The following is a 13,097-nucleotide window of genomic DNA, read 5'->3' on the forward strand; positions in this document are numbered from 1 at the left end:
GGGAGCCAAAATGCGCGCTTAAGTGCCCTTCTTTTCGCCCCTGCCCTTCAAAAAGTCTGCGCACGCCACTGGTCACGTTAGCCTGGCCCTAAACTGGAAGGTCTAGTCCCTTGCCCAAGGTCCGAAAGAGTGGAACATCTGGTTATTTTTATAGGCAGGAAGTCGAGCTGTTTCACCCTCATGTGTCATGTTTTGCTTTTCATGTCCTCCCATCGTTTAGTTTCCCACCCTTTTTCTGTGTCCACCTGTGTCTTGTTTGCAATCAACCTTGTGTGTGTGTGTGTGTGTGTGTGTGTGTATAGTCTGTGTGCTCCCTCTTGTCCTTGTCAGTTCTGTGTTTCACCTGCGTCACCTACTCGTGTTCCACCTGCGTCACCTACTCGTGTTCCACCTGAGCCCGTTCCCGTGTCTTCCAGTGTCTTCTTATCTTCCCCCCGTGGTATGTTTCTGGTTTTTGTTCTTCCTGAGTTGTACTTGGCTCCTTTTGGTTGCGACTTTGTTTCAGCTTTTGTGTTTTTTACTTTGTTTTTTCTCTTCTTGTGTTTTTTTTTGGATTCTTGATGTCTCAGTTAATAAAGCTTGCTTTTCGTTCTTTATCCTGCCTCCCCTCGGGTTTTTTTTTTTTTGCATTTGGCTCCTCACAGTAGTAAGCCCAACCAAAATGGTTTCCCAACTCTAACCCAAGTGTTGATGTGCCTAAACCTAACCCGACTATAAGCACAACAAATTGAAAACCAAACATAAAAACATACAGCTGCAACGTTGCGTGACAAAAGTTTCAACATATCCACAGTTTGCGGAAACGTACATCGAAAACTTTTTTTATTTTGGCACTTGGGATGGTTATTTCAATATCAGCTCAAATGGTGTTTCAGGATTTATGACATATAAGAGAATAACTTGAAGACAAGACGCTTGAAGTTTGATTTTTCTAACATGAAAGCTATTGTCAGATTTTTACAGCACGGGCTCATATCCTTCTTCCTTCACCCAAAGCACTGATGGAGGAGCAGCTGAATGACAAGCCTAGTCAGAGTGGAAAAAGATCTCCCCCTGTATCCATCATCCCTTTTTAATCCATTTTTCGTTACTCCTCTGACTACCACCCTCCTCCTCCACTCAAACACACTCTTATTCCCAGGTATCTATCAGCTGTCGCCTCCACAGAGTCAGTCAGTCTCGGTGAGTCAGCCTCTCTCATCAACCTCCATGCGCTATCATGCTCCTCTGCGCCTCCTCGGAGCTCCCAGCCCTCCACCTTGCTTCAACACCTCCACCCCCTCCACCACCACCAGCACCCAACGCCCCTCGGGGAACCATGTCAATCCCAAGCCTATAAGAGGGGGCTTGACGGGAGCCTCGGAGGACAGCCGGCTCCCCTTTGCTCCCCTGCTCAGTGGAGGATGAAATTAGCCTGCGGTGGACGGTCCGTGGCGGTGGGTCACTCCAGACAACCAGGCAGCAGTGCTTGGCCGGCGCTTTACCCTCTACACCACTCCCTCAACTGCCCCCTCCTCCCTTCCACATCCCCGGGCTCCTTGCCAATAATCCCTCGGACCCCTCCGACTCACCTCACGTCCATCCTGCCTCTTTTGCCCCTCGAGTTAAAGCCGTTTAACCCTCCACATGGGGCAGAAAAGCTGGGGCGCAGGGGTCGGAGATTGGACGCCTCACGTTGAGTTAAAGAAACTTGCTGTTTAAATCAAAGCCTGTTTGGTATTCCAGGGCGCCTGTTACTGTCACGTAGCAGGACTGGGCCCGCTGTCTGTGAGCTCTGAACACTCTGGATGCCAGAGGATACTGCTTTCATTGCCTTTTCTGGAATGTTGGCATCCTTATATTTCCTTTCAGATTGATGTCATTTCGGTCCGTGATAAAGCTAGTGTCTAGCTGCCTCATCTGAATTTATGCAAAAACCTCTAAAGTCTGTATCTATTTCTCGGAGAATGCAGTTATGTGACAGCACCGAAACTGGAAACTATCGTGCAATATATGCAACACCAAGCTCCCCTCCCCTGCATATGATTATTACAGCAGTTGAAGCCCAAAAATAGCCGCACCATCCAATCTCATCCAATCCCCCAAAACACAGGCCCGTTCTATCACGAGCATCCGTGCCAGAAGTCCCCAAAGTTAACGGCGCAATTACCGTGAGTGTCTATTAAAGGGGGCATAAAAGATGGCTGAGTGTGATTCACCACTACATCAGACACATAAAAGGACCAAGATGTGGAGGAAGAGGTGTGAACTCCCATCTTAGAGCAAAGGAGGACAATTACACCGAGGTTTTAAAGGATGAGATAAGAGCTTGTCTTTAGAGTCTATTTGCTCCGGAATGAGCCGAGGAACAGTGAGGAGAGCGGGGAGTTTGTTGTATGATAGGAAGGTGGACGGTAAATTGCTGTCATTTGCGCTTCCTTGGAGTATTAGCTCCCCTGTGTGGCTAATTTCTTTTGATTTATTTTTGACATTTTTGATCGCCTGAAGGGAGGGTTCTATGTGAATGATTTGGGGATGCCAAATGGCACATGTGGGGGTAAAAAGGCCATAGCCCAAGTCATGATTTTTTGTTACAGTTAATTGATATAATACGTGCAACATACTGAAGGTCTCATATATTACTTGGTTTGCTATTTGCTATTTAACAATAACATTCCTTCTCCACCAAGTTATTTCCCGCCAAATTTCTACTCACCCAAAGACAAAAATTCAGCCATTGTCTCCTCACCCCAATGCACATGGAAAGCTGCACGAGGTTCCTAGAGTTTCTAAAGCTTTTCAGCAAAACCGGGTTAGCATTAGTATATCCCAAGCGACTGAAAGAAATAAACATACAATGGCTCTACAAAGCTTATCCTACATACTCTGAGGATCCAAAATATATGAAAAAAAGACTTTGTTTAGACCCTTTTTCGAATCAAAGTGTACACTCTAGCTGCTAAGCTAAAAGCATTAGCATGCCTTGTATCCCGTCTGTATTGGCTGTACAAACTTGAAATAACAGCTTCTTTGAAATACTATACGTGTGGGATCACCCGGCTTCAGGAGACTTGGATTATGCCTAATTAAATGTGATGTTTAATGTATATTTTAAAACAAGTCCCGTCTACTTCAGTTCTTCAGGAGAATGCTGCAATTTGGTTGTGAAATGTTTTGTGGACGACGAAACTTCAACCAGCTTTCCGTCGGTGATGGATCGGTCAGGTCGCGTGAGTAAATAACGACTGAATTTTCATCCCGGGGTGAATATTTCTTTTAAGGTCCCTGGTGGAATTAAAGTACAACAGGTCCAGCGCAAACACATCCGTCAGCACCAAAGTCAGGAAATAAGGCGGAGGCTGGTAAATGCGAGCCGTTGTTGTCATTTTCAATAGACATCACAATAAAGACGCCACCTTTCATGGAATGTTCCCTTGAAATGTCAGGGCCGTCCTCAGGAGCCTTGAAGGACGGCGTCTCTTAAAAGCAATATTGGCAGTAAACATACAAGGCAGAGGCTGTCTATCTGCCTCTGCCATCAGAGCGTGGTGGAGGATGATAATCGCTGTGGAGGCACGGCACCTGCAGGAGTCGAACTCTACCTTTTTCACATTTATTGGGTGTTCGCCAGCTGCTGCTTGTGCCGTGCTCAAAGCTGCTCTTTTTTTTTTTTTTTTCCTGCGAATCATTACATTTCCCCCCCTCATCTTACACAAAGACATTTACATAATATGAATTCCTATAAATCTCTCCAGTCTTCTCTGAGCATCAGGAAATTAAAAGCCGCCCTGTCTCGTCTCACTTATCTCTGGAAACCTTTACTAGGCCTCTCGAGTCTTGTGTGTTTGACAGCACGTTTTGCTTGTTTGTTTTTTTTTTTGGAGGGGGGGGGGCTGTTATTGTATTCTTTCTGTGTCATCAAGCACAAAATGATTCATCCAGTTTATTACTGGCAACTGTACTGCTGCACAGTTGTTAACTAGATGTGGCATCACAGGCGAGCAGCGATCTCGGAGTACTTCTCTGTAGCCTGACATTCATCCTGGATTTAATTTGGCGGCCGTATTGTTTCCATGGAAAAAAAAGCAAAAAAAACAGCAAAGAAAAGCATTTCAAGTGTGCATACGGGCAAGACAGGATAATTGTTGATGACAAATTCTGTACGACTATGCTAGACGTTGCAAAGAAGGACGGCGTGCTGCCGTGACACTCAAGCCTGTTTGTGAAGCAAATGCCACTGATGCTTGTGATTTGCCATTGATACCATCCGACTGCCTGGGTTAATATTTGAAAACAATGCTCTCTATATTGATTTTATACTACATTCCAACTAAACAAATCCCCCTTGCAATGTGTTATTTGTGTTTCAGCTGTTTTTCCCACATGTCACTTATGTGTTTCAGTGCATTCACAAGGCAGTAAGGTAAATTCCACACCTTACCGAGGCAGGCAGAAATAGATACAACGTGTAAAGCTAACAGACCGAGGCAAGGAAGACGTGTCATAGCACGGCCGACGGATATTTAAACCCGGAATAAAACAGCCCTGCTTTTGGTTCTGACACTCCCGTGCCCCGCCGATCGTACAGTAAGCTGTGAGTTCACAGGAGGGGGAGTCTGAAGGAGTGCAGGCACTTGCACATTTCTTTGTTCACAAAAATACAAGAGGGGCTGAAAAGGGAAGAAGAGTGCAAACCCTGAAACAAGTGGCTTGATTGTTTGAAGCTTCATCAAGCAAATGCTATTCAAATCAGGGTTGTGTTCATCAGACATGTACATTATTTCCAGCTGGGTCTCCTCCTCAAAGGGTGCACTAATCAAAATGTTAACGACGATTCAAACGTATCCCTGGAAGTGTCGAAACCACAGAGAGCGCCTGACTCTGACCTTTGGCTCAATGGGACATTTGACGTTACTCGGCACATGCTGTAGTTTCTTTTGTGCAGTGCTGTGAAAAAAGTACTTGTTTATCTGTTGGTTGGTTGGTTTGTCGGCAGGATTCCACAAACTAACTACTGAATGGATTTACATGAAACTAGGATGGTGGATGGGTCCAAGTTCAGAATAGACCCCATTTACATTTTGGTGAGGACCTGGAGAGAAGGACAGATTATTTTTGTATTTTCTTTCAGGTGTCTGCAAGGCATTTTTAGACATTTCTCAGGGAGTAATGCATTGGTCTATTATTATTATTATTATTTTTGCAATGTAATATGATGCTGATCCTTATAAATCTGTCCTCATGCAAACCTCACAAGCTATCAGCTGGCTGAAACGAGCAGCACACTGTTTTTACACGTGAAGGTCAGATTTTATTGTCGCAGTGACTCAGCCTCGAACAACACCAGTATAATGTCTCCTGTGGTTTTGGATGGTCTTTTAAACGTGACCCCGATGATGTCATCTGCTTGAGCTTGAGAGAAATAATTACTAGATTATTTAAAAGAGAATACATGAATTAGAATTAGAACACGAATAGAATTTAATGTTGTTAAATATAACTATCTGTATAGCTATATTGTTTTTGGAGCAGCAGCAGTAATGCTCACAGCAGCAAGATCACTATAAAAACAATAATATCTCACTGGAAATAAGTCGAGAACGTCAATAAAATAAATAACGTCTCTGGCAAACAAAACAGAGTAAAGTTGAGAGAGTGAACACAGAGCTCATGTTGCTGTCAACACAAGTGAAGTTCATGTTATCTTCACCTGGTTGACATCCTTCTCCTCACTGCTGCCTCTCTGCTGAGCTATTGGCTGAGTTCACTCGCTGTGTGTGCGTGTGTGTGTGTGTGTGTGTGTGAATTGGCTCAGCAGAGGGAAGGCAACCACAATTATATATGATTATATATGATACCAAAATGCCTTTGATAGTTTTGGTTCTTCTTCCTAGGCTCCCGAGGCTCGAGACCAAAACTATTTTATCAGAAGTGAGCCCGTGGAGTTTAAGAGAAGTGTACTATGCAGGGCAGTTCTAATTAAAAAAAAATGAAAAAACGTTGCATCCATTGCGTTCATTTGGAGACATCTTGGTCCCTGCTGCAAGATGATCTGTGTTTTAATATCTTTTTATTTTCAGGTTTTTTTTCTCTTTATTCCAAAACAAATCCCCACCACACCATAGTTCAACAATACCTACTTTTTTATCCTCAAAAGCACTATTGTAAATTCAATAAAATAAAATAACCTTAATCCTAATTCTCCCATTGTTCAGTCCCACTTTAGTTCTCTCGTGATATATTGCAGGATACATCCCTGCTTCCATCAGCGACGAGTGCGGAAACACCTGGCCCGGGTGTTAGAGAGGCAGCGGCTTAAGGGAGACTGAATTATGTTCATATTAACAGATGGATCGCATCATGTGATAAAAATGGAAATTAAGAACAAGAGAGTATAGCGAAGGGAATATATGTATATATATATATAAATATCATCGATGGAGACAACGCCATGAAACAGCATCCCACACTACTGCAGAGCTGGGAGTGGGTTCCTTTCACACTGCCCCTGTTTGTCATCTTAAACCTACAAGCTGAGGAGATGTTTAATAATCAAAATAAGATTTCTCGTGATTTATCAACTACTTCTAATCACAGCTTTAATTACCTGGTAAATTAACACCCGGCAATCTGCAATTTACTGTTCCTTATCTCCAATTTAACTTGCCTGGCGATGCAACCATTGGCATTTAGACTGATTGCGAAAGCTAAAGGTAACGACGCCTCTCGGGATTCAAATACACTTTAAAGAAACCCGTAAGTGACAAACATTAAATGCCAAAGATGAATGCAATTTCACTACAGGTCTGTTTATTCTAATTAGCCCGATTGGTGGTGAGTGGGACGCCCATGAGGGATCATGATCTTGTCACTGGACCAGTGGCACTTATTGGCTGGTTGTGAAAAAACTGGCAGGTTGCTTCCATTGTTACACCACAAAATGACTGTGTATATGTTTTTTTTGTTTTTATCGTGTGCCATGTTTGTCATCAGGGACGCGCCAGAAAAATGTAATTCTCATCTCCTTTGAGAGCTGCACATGTGCAGTACCGCTCGGTCAGCTGGCAAGGCTTGTGTGCTTACAAGGCCGCTGTGGTTACCTTTTTGTATACCTTTAACTTTAGTTTTAGTTTTAAACTCAGCACCGACTGAATGTTGTTTTGAGTTAGTTTTAAGTATTAACAAATAAGCGTTCTTAACTTGTGTGTTATACAGTTTGTGTGCATGTAACAGATCTTGAACGTTTGAAAGCCTGAACTCCAAACGGGCGGGAGCTACTCCCTCCCACAGAAAACACTGCTCCTGAAACGCCTCGTCAGGAGTTCCACCTTTAATTCTGTGACTTTTTTGACATCACACTATATCACACTACATATTTGCATGTATTCATGGTAAAGGTGAAGCCAACTGGAAGCTGAAAACACGACAGAGTTTGTCGAGAAATGCTGGCTCAGGCGTGTGTGAGCTGACCAGTCAGAGGGGATTGGGTATTTTGGCGGGGGGGGGGGGGGGGCTTAAAGAGACAGGAGCAGTAGGGGTGGGCGATACTGCAAGTTTTGGTATCGATCCGATACCAAGTAATTACAGGGTCAGTGTTGCGGATACCGATACTGATACTTTTTACTTGAAAATTCCCGATCATTTAATGATTTTGAACTTTTGCCTTTAATTAGTTGATCATGATTATGATAATAATAAAACACAGGATTTTAGTCAAATAAATCTATATATATAGATATATATCTATAACCTATCTGCATGTGGCCTAAAAAGGAATACTAATGTTCCTTCAACAGATACACAAAAGTGTCATTATATTCTGCCATATTCATCCTTCAGGTTTGAGGTAGCGCTATATACCTTAAAATAAGTATATATTTTTGAGTTCCAGTAAAATAATTAAGGGGCACACAGTAAACCTGAGTGGGCAGAGTGAGAGAGGTGGAGAGGAGCACTGCGCGTAAGAGACGCTGCGATCACACAAACTCTGTGAAAAAAATACAAGTGATTTGCTGAACTTATAGAAGAGAAGCTACAACACAAATATCGATCACATAAAGCTAGTATCGATCCAATACCAATACTCGCCTTGGTATCGATACTATCGATGTTTGGATCGATCTGCCCACCCCTACTGGACAATCTAAGACAACAAAGGTGTCTTTTGAGTATTAAAGCATGTAAACCTATTGTAGTAGTAACCCAAATTGAATCTGAGCATAATATGTCTCCTTTATCTTTAACACAAGTCTCCGTACAAGCGGTGATGTGTTGTGTCCTATCAGAGCTGGAGCTGATAAACACTGTACTGGTGACTACTGTCTATTGACGCAGGTGTGAATGCTGATTGGACCCATTCATATTGAAGACAAAAGCCAGATGTTCATGAGCATTTTCTTGTCGGATGTTTGAACGGGGTACCAGCGTGGTGAGGCAACCCAGGGCCGCAGCATGGGGCCGAGTTTACCGTACCGAACCCGAGGAACGCGTGGCGAAATAAGAGGTAAGAAAACAAACAAGAAGAAAAGGAAAGAGGAAAATTTCTCACTATTATGTATTTCACGCCAGAGTGAGCCTCTGACATATCCAATTTCTAACCTGAGACACTTACTGTGTCTTTGTGAAGCTGGGAGGGGTTAGACAGGAGGTTATGGCATAACAGATCTGTGTGTATGTTGTGTGTGTGTGTGTGTGTGTGTGTGTCAGCCGACGCTCAAAGCGACGGAGCCGCAGCCAGATAATAAAACATCTTTTGTATTGAATATGTTGTTTAAATAAGCTTTTACTATTTGAATGTGGCCATCTCACAGGGGGGTTGTTTATTCTCTGGTAGAGCACTTTATATGGTTGGGTGTGTGTGGGTGGGTGTCTGAAGGGGAAAAAAAAAGATCATTTCACATTTGTTACCCTCTGGGGGGAACACATTTAATGCCCCCAGGCACACACACACACACACACACACACACACACACACACACCCCTCCCAGCCTCTCCTTAGGCGCTTTAGCACCTCCATCACCATTACAAGCTCTTAAAACCACACTCATACCATGAAACCAGTACTGTCAGTCACAGCGAAGTCAGATCATAGAATGTCGAACTCCTCCCTCCCATAAGACTGAGCCGACTGGTTATCAAACGCCTGATTAGTCTTAACAACGCATGTTTTTTGTTTGCACACATTTTCGGGCTAATTGCTCAGCTTTGTTTTTTTCCTGCAGCCCTGAAATCTGTCACCGCGTCTCTCCCATCAAAGTGGATGTGTTAGTTAACGCGAAACAGCGCAAGCTCCTCAAGTGCTCAAAAGATGTTTGGCGTCTCTCCTTAATTGCATGCCACTGCAATTAAACAAGTTATTTCTAAAGGAGGAGGTGGTAGGTGTGTGTTTTCTTTTTTTTTTTTTTTTCCCTGCTTCCTATCCGTGGCTTCTTTGCCTCTCCCCGAAGCTGACCTGGTGGCTCACCAATCTCATTGTCATAATTACCATCATCACAATCACTATTATCTTAATTGGGCTTATCTACTCGTTAGCTGCTCGTTAGCTAATTGACTCGGAAAATATCCCGCCAAACGCTTCGCGCGGCGAGACAAAAGGCAACAGACGGAGATCAAGAGGAGACATCTGCCTGTTGAGAGAAGAGAAAAACTACGACAAGCGCCGGCTCGTCTGTCACCGTAATGACTGTCTCAGCAACTGTACACAATTATGAGGAGGAAAAAGCGACTGCAGCCGCCGCCGCCGCCGCCGCCGCCACTCTAGTTAAACAGGGCACACACACGCGGAAACACACACATTTTTTTCTACAAGTACAAGTACTCAGACGGAGTTCAGGACACACACAGCTGCAGAACTGATAGAGAATGCAATTATACACTGGCTAACACACACACACACACACACACACACACACACATATATATATATATATATATATATATATATATATATATACCCCCTCACACAAGCTATTAGAGCTTCTGTGTGTCAGAAAGCCAATTATAGGACAGTGAAAGAAATGGGAAGAAATACAGTAATTACAGCGCGCTGATCTGTGTGGAAATTAGGACGATTGGCAGAAAATATCAGAGTTATCATCAATTAAAGCACGTGAGAGAGCTGAACCATCCATTTAATGACACGGAGATGGCTTTAGAAAAGGCGAAGGGGAGAAGAGGGAAGCGGCTGTACGCTCTGCACTTAAGGAATATGACGACATTTCAGACGGTCAGAAGCAGAATTCGAGCCGTTCTCCTGGAATTATTCCTAGCAGAGAGAAAATGTTTTTCAGGAAACCATAACGTCTTTTTTTTTCCTGACCCTTCTTCATGCTCTCACTGTGTCTCTCTTCTATTCCTATTGTTCGTTTTTTTTTCACCTCATGAGCCCTCCGCCAGCTTCTTCTCTTCATTTCCCTCCCTGTTTGTCACACCGTCCCATCCTCTATTCCCACTTTTCTGCTCATTCTCCTTGCTTCCTCCCTCTTTCTGGCTTGCGTTTTGTCTTTTTCTCTGTAATGCTCCCTCTCTCTTTCTCTTCTCTCTATCTCTATCCCTCCCTCTCTGTCACTGTGTGTTACTCTAGGGCTGTGGAGTCCGCTGGTGTCACTGGTAATAGGGTCCCATGGGTGCTCTGAACACAATTGCTGGGGTCTGGGAACTGTCCTGCATAATAGGAAATCGGGGGGCCTCGTGCTCTCCTGTCCTACTTTCAAAAGGGTCTGTGGCTGTGAGTGAGTGTGTGTGTGTGTGTGAGTGTGTGTGTGTGTGTGAGTGTGCGTGTGTGTGTGTGCATCAAACTTTGAAGCGACATGAAGCAGCAAAGAGAAGCTGACCAACGTAGCGACACTGACGTTACTCACAAGTTGAGGGTAAGAGGGATTGTGAGACTGATCCTTTGCACTGCAGGTGCGTCGATGCACGCTCCATCTGCATCACGGGCCTCACTGATGGTCGCCCACATGCTTTGGGTTGTGACTGAAAGAACGATACAAGCACCCGTGACGGCCTGACTCAGCATTAGGGGCACTGGAGGGCGACCGAGCCCCTCCGAGGGAGTTTTTTAGCCCTCCTATCACATCTTCCGTCGCTTACCTAGGTATTTTATTTGTGCGTCTTCCTCCACATGCACGAGGGTAGTAATGCACGTATATAAACAATTGTATAAACACCACTATATGTGACGTGAAGTCACCTGTTGTGGCTATTCGATATAGTCTCAGAAGTCGTGCGTTGCTAAGTGCCGGTTGTGGTGGGCTGCAGGCCGGCAGCCTCACAGAGGTTTGTTGACAGGTGGTGCAGAGGGAAGTCCTGCAGCTGTAGACTCAATTATTTTTACATTCAGTGTTTCTCTCCAAATCACATTGTGTCAATCCCTGACGTCTAACGCATGGAATCATGAGACGTTTGCTGCGTCCATTTTTGTTCACTTCCTGCCAGGCCTTGGTCAACGCCTGCAGGTAAATTCGCAGGAGTGTGTGTGATGTCATCTACAACGAGATATAAGCAAGACCGAAGCCATCTACGGAGGCAATTAAAGGCTATAATCTCTGAAACAGAATACCTAATCCTGAATTAACTACAACGAGCTATTTGGTTATTTAAATGTATATATATATATATATATATATATGTTTATTTTATCCATATGGGTGGATTGTAATCTGACAGGAAAAATGAAACCTTGCCTGTGGAAGAGTTGTTTCAGTAGTTTAAAGATGTTGGACTGTGGATTTCTTTGTGAAGAACTCAGGTCAGATTACCCAACAGCAGTTCAATGCTCTCAAGTGTTTCCCCTCAGTGCTGCTAACAGAGATCAACAGTAGCTAACCTTAGTTTAGAAATGCAGTCTGTAAAATAAAAAAAAAAATACCCTAACAACCGGCTTTCAGCACAACAGAGTAATTCCACAGAGCCTCTTTAAAATGTTTTGCTTTCAGCCGAATTTTTCTCTGAAATGTTCTGTAGGTGATTTCAATTCTTATAGATTAAATTGTTTGATTTTTTTTTTTTTTTTTTCGCCTCTAGTTTACAAATTCAGCCAGAAAAATTGTCTGCGGTTTCTAGTCATGTATGTGAAAAATGAATACTGACAGGAGAGAGGTCAAATCCATCCTTGGTAAGAATAATATACAGTTACATTTTATTGTAAGTTGTTCAAAAACTTTCTTTTTAGTAAACTCTGTGTACACAAACAATGTTCTCAATGTTTTGTGTTCATGTGTAGAGGCCCTGGTGATACTACGGGCAAAGTTTCATGTTGTGTCGAGCCTTCTTAGTGCTTTGAAAATAGCGATTTTGATGCTATGGTTAAAGTGCCCGTAGAACTCCCATTTAAAATGAGTTTGACCTGAAAACGGAAATACGGTAAATCTTAAAAGTGCCTCTTTTGTCGTAATTATGATTTTAAACGAAGGTTTGACTCAGGTTGCATTTTGGCGAGAGTTTCACTTCAACTCAACTTTTAAAGGGTAAAACACTAAAAATACATTAATTAATAAAACATAAAAAAAGTACCTACTGGAAAAATCAAATAGATGATTTTCTAAATTCAGCAGTATTTAAATTTCAAAGTGTATGAAAGAATGCAGTATTGGATATATTGAGAATGAACCATTCATCACTATTATTACATTGGATTCTTGTTCAGTTGCTTGTAAGATGAAACTCTTCATGGCTTTTTTTGTGCTTCTAAACCTGTGGCCAAAATCTGCACATGGTACCTTTAAACACCCTCCTTAAGGAGGAACACAGTAAAAATAACTTTGTTGTATAGATATTGGTATACTTACATCTACTGCATAGCAGGACTAGAGACCATTTTAAATAATCCAGATGAAAACATCCAGGTTCGTTCCTACCTTTTCCTCCTCTATCTGTGGCTCCCACTGTTCACCTCAGTAGAAATACAGTACATATATCAGCATTTCTGAGGCGGCGCATGAGTAGCTCATAGTGTTGGCACATTGCAGTTTCACTTGTACTCGGCTGTCGACTCCGGCGGGTTCTTTTCCAATAATAAAGACAAAGATAGAAGAGTCACATACAGAGAGAACGATGGGGAAAGAAGCAAGAAGGGACAAGGAGGTGGAAACATCGTCACTGCAGTGTCTGCTGCCAAC

Source organism: Sparus aurata, chromosome 7 (genome assembly GCF_900880675.1).
Source record: "Sparus aurata chromosome 7, fSpaAur1.1, whole genome shotgun sequence".
NCBI classification, from domain to species: Eukaryota; Metazoa; Chordata; class Actinopteri; order Spariformes; family Sparidae; genus Sparus; species Sparus aurata.